Raw genomic sequence first — 11,707 nt, 5'->3', positions numbered from 1 at the left:
ACTATGCATGCAGTGGGTTAGCATCCGAGGTAAAGAACACCATGTTTAAGAAACTCCAATCTTCTATAGTAGATTACAAACAAACCTGCCTGACCTGTGCCGCAGAACAAGACATTATATTTGTTATCCGGACAAAAAACAAGTCTGTCCTCTACCCCAGAAAGAAGTACTATCGCTTTCTTCCACAGTTGTTTGTTATATAAATATCTATATAAAGCAAGTCCAAAGGAAAAGGTTGTTTATACCTTTTCTCAAAGACTGACCAAAAACAAACAAACAAACAAACAAACAAACAAACAAACAAACAAAAAGCAAGCGAGCCATGGAGAATCGTCTCTCAACACAAGTATGAATTTATTTAAGCCTGGAAGATGGGTAACAGGTAATTACTTCCAGTTGAAGTTATCCAAGTCAGGTTTCTAGTAACCAGATTTAAAAATTTTTTCCCCATAATATATATGAAGTATTACTTTTGTAAATTGTCCCAAATTAATTGCTTCTCAATGCATTTGTGATGGAGAGTCTTCTGGGCCCTTTTGTTGGTAGAGTCAGTAGGAAGTGGTAGAGGGAGAGGATGTAAAGTAAAACATAGAAATTCAAACAATTCCTATCTTTTTAGCCTTAGGATTCTTTTCTGCACATAATGATAGGGAAGTTCTGGCATTTTTTACCTAATTGAGTATAGGTTACTATTGAACTCAAATTTTATTCAGACTGTTAGAGCCAATTTTCACAACTTTAGTGAGCTATTAAATACAAAATGTCTGTTAAGTGCATTCTTATGGATATAGTCAGCTGGAAACTTCTTTTTTGAAATTTTATTTAAGTATAGTTGACATACAATGTTATATTGACTTCAGGTGTATAATATGGTGATTCAAAAATTCTATATATTACTCAGTGTTCACCACAATAAATGTAATCACTACATATCACCATACTATGTTTATTATTAACTATATTACTTATGCTGTACTTTTCATTTCTGTGACATTTATTTCACTGGCCTTATGTTTCTTGAATCAGCCTTTAGAATCCATTTCTGCATATACTTCTTGCACTCCTGCTGATAAAAAGTAGCAAGATTTTTCAATTATTTTTGGCATCTAAATTATTTTAATAAGATCTCCCCAGGGGTGCCTGTGTGATACAGTTGAATGTCCAACTCTTTATTTCAGCTCAGGTCATGAGCCTAGGGTTGTGGAATCAAGCCCCATATTGGGCTCCATGCTAAGCATAGAAATCGCTTAGGATTCTCTCTCTCTCTCTCTCTCTCTCTCTCTCTCTCTCTCTCTCTCGCTGTCTCTCAAATAAAATAAATAAATAAATAAATAAAAATAAATAAATATCTTCCTATACATCATGTAATCTCAATCTCTGGATCAAAAGCAATGAGGGAATTTGGGGATGAATGCTAAGCATAATATGCACCCCCTTGCTAAACAATTCTACATGTGAAAGTTTGGGAGCTCAGTGTTCTCATATTTATCTAAGTCTGACCAAATTTTGCCATCCCCTTCCTTTCCAGTTAATGACCTAATCTTAATATGAGTAATTTGGTCAGGCTATGAATTCAACTTGAAAACAAGTTGCTCACTCTACTCGTGTATAAGCACTCTGGTTTTCTTTTTTTAATTTTTTTTCAACGTTTATTTATTTTTGGGACAGAGAGAGACAGAGCATGAACGGGGGAGGGGCAGAGAGAGAGGGAGACACAGAATCGGAAACAGGCTCCAGGCTCCGAGCCATCTGCCCAGAGCCTGAGGCGAGGCTCGAACTCATGGACCGCGAGATCGTGACCTGGCTGAAGCCGGACGCTTAACCGACTGTGCCACCCAGGCGCCCCAACACTCTGGTTTTCTACCCTTGTTTTGAATGGCAAATTTAAGTCTCTGAGTTTATCATATACTTTTACCAAACTTAGGAAAATGGTGAAGAATCTTGCTATATTATTGTCATCATTATCAACACACTTGAAAGATACAACTGCTGCTTGATTCTCCAAAGTTTTTCCTTCAATCATCACTTCTTCCAAAGCAAACACACGTGATAATACATGTAATACTTCTGAGGCTGCAGGCCATACATATTTGTTATCCTATATTTATTTGCAAAAATGTTATTGTTATTTTCAATCTCTAAGAGGTAAGCAACTCATTTCCAGTCTCCCATCTTTGAGATCTGTTTCCTAGGACCACCCAGGTACCAAGAACTCCGTAAGTCAAGGTTCAGTCAGGAATATAGAAACAATTCGGAATTTTAAATACATAAAATTTAATGCAGGGGATTTTTTAAGAAAGATAATAGAATTGCTGAGAACACTAATATAGAATGTGAGGAGAAAGGTTGGCTGCTAGATACATTACCCAAACAAAGGAATACCTAATTCCCTTTTCTTTCTAATCCCCAACATTCTCTCATTGTGAACTACTAGCTGAAACTAACTTGAAATAGTTGTAAGAGGAAATTTATAAATATGGTTGACTGCAAGTCATGGCAGAATATGACAGATAGAATAGTGCCTTCCTCCCACCACAAAGATGTTTATATCTAAATCCTCAGAACCTATGAATATGTTATGTTTCATGGCTAGAAGGAATTAAGACTGCAGATGGAATTAAGGCTGCTAATCAGTTGATTTTAAAATAAAGAGAAGATCATGGATTATCTGGATTGACCCAATATAATCACAAGTTTCTTTTAAATGTGGAAGAGTTAGGCACAAGAGTTAGAAGAGATGCAGGAAAGAAGAAAATTTAGAATGATGTGATATGAAGACTCAACCCGCCATTGCTGGCTTTGAACATGGAAGGGGGCCTCCAGCCAAAGAATGCAAGCAGACTCTAGAATCTGGAAAGGGGAAGGACACAGATTTTTTTCTAGAGCCTTAAAAAGGAACAGAGCCCCACAGATACCTTGTTTTTAGCTCAATGATATTCAGTTTGGAATAATGATCTTCGTAACTGTAAGACAATAAATTTGTATTATTTAAAGCCACAAAATTTGTAGTAATTTGTTATGGAGGCAATAAGAAATCAATACACAGAACAAGGTAAAAGGGATAGATATGAGGAAATGGACCATATCTAATAGTCTTAATTCCCAACATAGCAGTTCACAACATCATGCATGATAGAAAAAGTGTCAGATTCTTCAATGCATAAACCTTAAGATATGTATAAACACTGGTGAGATCAACCTCTTTTTACCATTCAATCAATTATATTATCCTGAAAATGAAATTATATTAATAAATTTGAATTCATTAAAAATCAATCCTTAAGTTTTTAACAATTTATATGGTATGATTAATACATATGTGCATATTATCCCATTTTAGAATGACTTGTCATCAAGAACTTAAGGTCAACTCTCAAAATTATTATCAGAATTAAATATTGGTTCAGGAATTCCAGCTGAGGCTTCTGAAGAATTCTAGGATAGCATCAAATACAGAAGTCTATATCTTAAGATATAAGTCTATATCTGTTCCTATATCTTAAGGAATATATGGTTATTTTCAATCCAGGTGGGTGGGTTAGCTTAGAACTTAGGCCATCAAGTAAACCCAGACAAAATAAAAAGACTTAGTCCTCGGTTGACAGGACACTGTCATCATTCAATTCAAAGGTTTCATATGTAGAAAAGAATGGCTCAGGCCAATATGTAATATGTAAGTTAAGAGTTATGTGCTCAGAGTATATTATCCAATGTCAGGTTGCAGAAGTGTTAGAGGACATAGGGAGAACTGGAACAGAGTTACACAAGTGCAGACTTCCTTATTCAGAGGAAGGCAAGCATAGAAACAAAAATAAAAACACAAATAAACCCATAGCCAACAAGAAAACACGTGCCCGCGCGAGCACACACACACACACACACACACACACACACACACACACAGAGAGACAGACACACACACACACATTAAAAACAAAACAAAACAACAACAGAAAACAAGCCAGGCAGTAATAGAAAACAAGAAACAGAGTAGAAAACGAGACACAGCATTTCAGGATCCCAAGAAGTCAAGTGGTTCCTGTAATCAGCCCAGCTAGAATGATTGCTTTCTTGTCCTGCTTTAAAGTAGTCTTGCTCTCGATAAAGTGAATTCACAATACAGGTTGCTACTCAGAGTAGGGAAAGTGCAGACATTTGTTACAGAGAGAGGAATCTCTTCATCTGGGAACAGAGTACTAATAATAATCTATTTCAATTTTTTATTTTATTCCTGTAGTCAACAGATATTACTTAAAAAAAACTATGATACAACAGTCATTGTGCTACTCACTGAAAATACAAGGATAACAATTGTCCTCATGAAATGTATGATTAATTAACTTCAGTATCTGGCTTAGTCTGAACCATTCTATAAGTTGTTGTGGCCTTTGTGGTCCTAAACTAAATTATTACTCACAGTTTAACTGATTCTTACACTCTGTGAAAATAAGGTAGTTGATCATTACCATCCAAATCTTTTTCATTAAAGATGGAGCATTTACATTTCTCCCAGTAGTAGTAATCATGTTTCCTATTTTTAATTTTTATTCTTTTTTTTCTGGATCATCTCAAAGTTTTCAATGTCTTATTTAGGTTATGGAACTTAAAGTTACACATAGGAAAATCTTGCTTATATATTCAACAATGACAATCAAAATTGAGGAAGTTCACAGCTTTACTAAAAGGTTACGGAATATCTCTGGATTTCTGACGATAAAACTTTGCAGTATCTCTTAGAAAATAACATGAAAAAAGAATCTTTCAAGAGGCCTTAAAGCATAAATCTGTAGGATTTCATAGATGTAACAGGTTAATTCTAGAGTTAGTACTCTCTTGTGGTATTGTAGCATTTAGCATGTTAAAGATAAAACACATTTCATCATCACAGGAGAGAATGCAATTATAAAAGCAAGTTCATCTGCACTCTCTTCCTATTCTCCAGTTTAGCTGGAAAACTGGAGTAAATATCTGTGTGTGTGTAGTGCAATTTTAAAGGCATGGGAAAATGATACTTCTAGGTTAAATGATTCTGGCCCCAACTAGCTAGTCAGGAGCAGCATGGATGCAGAAATTGAAGTGTTGAATGCTTCTGATATGCTCCCACTGGATCATCTGAATAAAATGCTGCCATGCTAATCCTGTTAGAATAATCCAATTTAATCATATCCTTAATCTAAGATATTGTTTTTCTCTGAATTTTTCTATCGTTTGCTAACCCAGGATTTTGTTGTGCGGTAAATATATTCTGACTGTAACATTTATGCTGACATAATTGAATGGTTATATGAAAACCTTTATTAATTAGGCTATAAATCTCTATCACTCTTAACTCACATGTGACATAAGAAAGCCATGTCCAGAAATAAAGGCATAGAACTTGCATTTTGGCAAATACTACGTTGTCTTCTCACTTGTGATTATGCTAAGAAAAGAAATAAACAAATCTCTTCTACCCATCACAAAGTTGCAGGAGACTCAGTCTGGAAGTAAGTACTGATATTTACTCCAGAAAAATGTAAAGATAAAATCCTGAATTTGGAACACTGAGCCAAAAACAGTTGACCTATGCAGCTTATAGCTATGTTTAGATACAGATGCAAAATATTTTAGAAGTGGAGGCAGTGATGGGGACAAGATGGTGTGGAAGGTTGGGCAACTAAGATGTGCAAACATTGAAACTGTTTCTAGTAGTTACATGCTCATGAAAAAGAAGAAACAGTTACTGTGTTAAAATAGCCAAAATAGTGGGGTGTCTGGGTGGCTCAGTTGGTTAAGCATCTGACTTCAGCTCAGGTCATGTTCTAACAGTTTGTGAGTTCGAGCCCCACATCCAGTTTTGTGCTGACAGCTCAGAGCCTGGAGCCTGCTTTGGAATTCTGTATCTCCCTCTCTCTGCCCCTCCTGGGCTCATGCTCTGTGTGTGTCTCTCTCTCAAAAATAAACAAACATTAAATTTTTTAAATTAAAAACTAAATGAATAAAATAGCCAAAATAAATTGGAAGCTTTTAATTTATACTCTGCAGATTTAAGGTGGCAAAATAATATTGAATGAGAACTCAAACTTGTGTTGGCATAGACATAACTTCAGTGAATCTCACGAGCCATATCTTAGAGCAATGGGAAAAGAAATATTTCATTATATTTTATCAAATAAGGAATTTAAAAATTTAGCTGGTTTATGCAAACTCCATAGTTTAATTAATGCTATTTATTATTTGGAATATGTTCACTTAACAAACACCATGAAAGGATTAGAGCTGCTAACTTACTAATAATGTTATAATGTTTTTAAGAAAAAAATTTCTTGGCATTGCATTCTTCGGCTGATGCAAGTAACTTCTTTGAATTATAGTTATTGTGAATTCACTGTGTACAATTAGGAAGGGAAAAACTTTCAAATGTAGTGAAGGGAAAGAATAAAGCTGAGAAGTAGCAATTAAAGATTTAATCATTACACCTCAATTCTCAAAAGATACTATAAATTGATCCACAGCTAATAATTACTCCTAACGCACACATACATTTTTCACAACTTCTCAAAGTATAGCTATAACTGAGGACGAAGGCATTCATAAATGTTATATTAGGAAGCTTTTACTTTATGATGCAAACCATGGCTGTGACCCAAAGCAAGAATATACAATACCTTTCTGTGAGATATTCAGTCACTTCCATTCCCTTTGATGCTTTCTTCAGTTTCTGGAAAGAAGCAGAGGGAGTTCAGGTTTGTGGCCTGCTCCCCTGTTGTCCTTCATTGCACAGTCACTGAAACCGAGATGAAACCACAGCAGATCACTCGTCCACATGCACACAAGCCCCTGGCTTTCATCAGTAGCTTTTCTTCTTTATGAAAGTTTCTATTGGAGAGCAGTGCACCTGATTATACAGTCCATCCAGCTCCACTCACCATGGTCGGCTGTGAAATGGGCAATGGCAGAAAACTTGACAAAAGTTTTCTTCATCTGTAAGATCCTCAAATGAGTTATTTTTTCTTCTAGTGTTGAGGAGCAGCTGAACCGAATATCTTCATGGACATACAACAATTGAGAGATCAGTAAGGTTTCTTTGTCCTTAGCAACCTCTTTAGGTATTTCACTCTTCTGGCAGAACTAACATGGGGTTGAGTCAGCATCTCCATAACCAAAAGTGGTGGCCCTGAACATCTGTCATTGGATAAGACTTCTCAAGAACGAGGAAAGAATAACTCTTATAAATTGTATTTATTTTTGTTTTTGTTTTTGGCTCATTTTCATAATGTATATTGAATTTTTCCTCAAATTTGTAAAGATAAAAATTCACTATTTTATAGTTGTAACAGTTTCTTTTTTACCTAATTAATGTAAACCCTTTTAAAGATTTTTTTCCTTGAACATTTATTTATTTTTGAGAGACAGAGAAAGACAGAGGGTGAGTCGGGGAGGGGCAGAGAGAGGAAGACACGTACTTCGAAGAAGGCTCCAGGCTCTGAGCTGTCAGCACAGAGTCTGGCGCGGGGCTTGAACTTGTGAACTCTGGGATCAAGACCTGAGCCAAAGTCAGACACCCAACCAACTGAGCCACCAGGCACCCCAATGTAAACCCTTTTTTAAAAAGGTAAATTGATGCAACAATATAAAATAACAAATACAGCAACAATAATATATAGATTCAAATAACCTGGATAGGTATGAAATCAGTTTTCTTACTCTAAAAAGGTCTGACTATTAATATATGATGAAATTTATTAAATATTCCTAGAAAACATTTCCCTTTAGGGCTGAAAAGAAAATGAAAGACTTTCACTTCCATTTTAAAAATTTGAAATTTTAAAATTTAAGTTTAAATTTTTAAAAAGTTAAAAATGTGAAAGATTGATTGAACAACCAAAAGAACAGCGGGTCTAGTTTAGGATTTCTCTTATAAATCACGATGTTCTTCCTTTTAGACTTTATAATTTAAAATTTTTTCATTGACAGTATATACATTTATTAATTGAACAAGTGAAAATATTTAGTAACTTCTATAGGCTAGGCACTCTTCTATGCATTGAGGATACAAATATAAAAAGAACAAAAACCAGACAACATCCTTACAATGAAGACCTTAAAACTTAAACGGGATTGAAATAAATGCAAAATAAATATATCATATAAGGATAGATGAGGTAAGTACTATGACAAAAATAGTAGAGTAAAAAATAGGCAACAATGAGGGATGGTAATTAACAGCCTTTTTTTTTTAAAGGAATAGAATTTAGTGATTCATAACTTACTTACAACACCCAGTGCACATCCCAAGAAGTGCCCTCCTTAATGTCCATTGCCCATTTCACCCATTCCCCCACCCAACACCTGGCCAGCAACCCTCAGTTTGTTCTCTGTATTTAAGTCTCTTATAGTTTATCTCCCTAACTGATTTTATCTTATTTTTGTGTCCATTCCCTTATGTTCATCTGTTTTGTTTATTAAATTTTACACATGAATGAAATCACATATTTATCTTTCTCTGACTTATTTCACTTAGCATAATACACTCTAGTTTCATCCACGTTGTTGCAAATGGCAAGGTTTCATTCTTTTTGGTCACCAAGTAACATTCCATTGTGTGTGTACGTATATATATGTGTATATATACACATATATACACATATATATACACACATATATATACATATATATGTGTGTGTGTGTGTGCATATATATATATATATATATATATATATATATATATGCGCCACATCTTCTTATCCATTCATCAGTTGATGGACATTTGGGATCTTTCCATACTTTGGCTATTGTTGATAGTGCCACTATAAACATTGGGTGCATGTGCCCATTCGAATCAGCACTCCTGTATCCTTTGGGTAAATACCTAGTAGTGCAATTGCTGGGTCATAGGGTAATCTATTTTCAATTTTTTTAGGAATCTCCATACTATTTTCCATAGTGGCTGCACCAATTTGCATTTGCAAAAGAGTTCATCTTTCTCCACATCCTCACCAACTATTGATTCCAGAGTTGTTAATTTTAGTTTGGAAGTTTTGCTCCCATTTCTATCTTTTGGAACAGCTTCAGAAGAATAATTGTTAAGTCTTCTTTAGATGTTTGGTAGAATTCCCCTGGAAAGCCATCTGGCCCTGGACTCTTGTTTTTTGGGAGACTTTTTATTACTAATTCAATTTCTTTACTTGTTATGGGTCTGTTCAAATTTTCTATTTCTTTCTGTTTTAGTTTTGGTAGTCTATACGTTTCTAGGAATTTGTCCATTTCTTCCAGATTTCCCATTTTATTGGCATATAATTGCTCATAATATTCTCTTATTATTGTTTTTATTTCTGCTGTGTTGGTTGTGATCTCTCCTCTTGCATTCTCAATTTTATTTATTTGGGTGCTTTCCTTTTTCTTTTTGATCAAACTGGCTAGTGGTTTATTAATTTTGTTAATTCTTTCAAAGAACCAGCTTCTGGTGTCATTGATCTGTTCTACTGTTTTTTGGTTTCAATAGCATTAATTTCTGCTCTAATCTTTATTATTTCCTGTATTCTGCTGGTAGTGGGTTTTATTTGCTCTTCTTTTTCCAGCTTTTTAAGGTGTATGGTTAGGTTGTGTATCTGAGATCTTTCTTCCTTCTTTATGAAGGCCTGGATTGCAATATACTTCCCTCTTCTGACTGCCTTTGCAACATCCCAGAGGTTTTGGACTGTGGTGTTATCATTTTCATTGGCTTCCATGTACTTTTAATTTCCTCTTTAACTTCTTGGTTAGCCCATTCTTTAGTGGGATGTTCTTCAGTCTCTAAGTATTTGTTATCTTTCCAATTTTTTTCTTGTGGTTGATTTCAAGTTTCATAGCGTTGTGGTCTGAAAATATGCACGGCATGATCCTGATCTTTTTGTACTTGTTGAGGGCTAATGTGTGTCCCACCATGCGATCTATTCTGGAGAATGTTCCATGTACACTGGGGAAGAATGTGTATTCTGCTGCTTTAGAAAGAAATGTTCTGAATGTATCTATTGAGTCCATCTGGTCCAGTGTGTCATTCAAAGTCATTGTTTCCTTGTTGATTTTCTGTTTAGATGATCTGTCCATTGTTGTAAGTGGGGTGTTGAAGTCCCCTACTATTGTCAATGAGTTTCTTTATGTTTGTAATTGATTTATATATTTGGGTGCTTTCATGTTTGGTGCATAAATGTTTAACAATTATTAGATCTTGGTGGACAGACTCCTTAATTATGATATAATGCCCTTCTTCATCTCTTGTTACAGTCTTTATTTTAAAATCTAGATTGTCTGATATAAGTATGGCTGCTCCAGCTTTCTTTTGGCAACCATTACCATGATAGATGGTTCTTCATCCCTTTATTTTCAATCTGAATGTGTCTTTAGGTCTAAAATGGGTCTCTTATAAACAGTATGTAGATGGATCTTGTTTTCTTATCCATTCATTCTGTTACCCTATGTCTTTTGATTGGAGCATTTAGTCCATTGATGTTTAGAGTCAGTGCTGAAAGATATGAATTTATTGCCATTATGTTGCCTGTAGAGTTGGGGTTTCTGGTGGTATTCTCTGGTCCTTTCTAGTCTTTGTTCTTTTGGTCTTTTTTTTCCATCTTTTCTTTCTTCAGAAAGTCCCCCTTAAAATTTCTTGCAGGGCTGGTTTAGTGGTCATAAACTCCTTTAGTTTTTGTTGTTTGGGAAATGTTTTTATGTCTCCTTCAATTTTGAATGGATAGAGATTTGTTTCTGGATAAAGAATTCTTGGCTTCAAAAGTGACCATTTTAAAGTGAACAATTCAATAGCATTTAGTACATTCACAGTGTTTCAAAATTGCCCCCTTTATCTAGTCCCAAGACATTTTCATCTTACCCAAAGGGAAGTCTGTACTTATTAGGCAGAAGCTCCCAATTCTCTCTCCATCCGGACACTGGCAGACTCTAAACTGCATTCTGTCTCTAACGACTTATCTATACATATTTAATATGTATATTTCATAAAAATATACATAATACAACAGGTGACCTATTGTGTCTGGCTACTTTCATGTAGCATAATGATATAGAAGTCATCTGTGTTATAGCATGGATCAATACTTCATTCCTTTTAATGATTGAGTACCATTTTCATTCCATGGATATACCACTATGTATTTATCTGGACCTTTATTGATAGACATTAAGCTCTTTCCACTTTTTGATTATAATGAATAGGGCTACTATGAACATGCATTACATAAATGTATTTGTTTATCTGTTTTCAATACTTTTGGATATATACCTAAGAGTAGAATATCAGAGTCATATGGTAATTACATATTTAACTTTCTGAGGAACGTCAAAATATTTCCCCATGGTGGAGCCATTTCACATTGCTATTATCAATTTTTCCCTGTTTTGCAAAAATTCATTACTTTTTGGAGTAGTTGTGCTTTTTAGGTTTGTTTTAGTTACAGCCATCATACCATGTGTGCAGTGGTACTCATTGTATGTAGGGTTTTGATTCACATTTTCCGAATTAGTAATGATGTTGAGCAACATTTCATGTACCTTTGGTCATTTGTATATCTTCATGGATAAACGTCCATTCAAAATCTTGGCCCATTTATAATTGGGTTGCTCACCTTTTGATTGTTCAAGTGTAAATGTTCTTTATATATTATGGATACTAGATCATTGTCAAATATATTATTTGCAAATATTTTCTCTCATTATATAGGTTATGTTTTCACTT

The sequence above is a fragment of the Felis catus genome, chromosome B4, assembly GCF_018350175.1.
Source record: "Felis catus isolate Fca126 chromosome B4, F.catus_Fca126_mat1.0, whole genome shotgun sequence".
In the NCBI taxonomy this organism is placed as follows: domain Eukaryota; kingdom Metazoa; phylum Chordata; class Mammalia; order Carnivora; family Felidae; genus Felis; species Felis catus.
The sequence above is the reverse complement of the archived record's forward strand: the minus strand, read 5'-3'. Positions refer to the sequence as shown.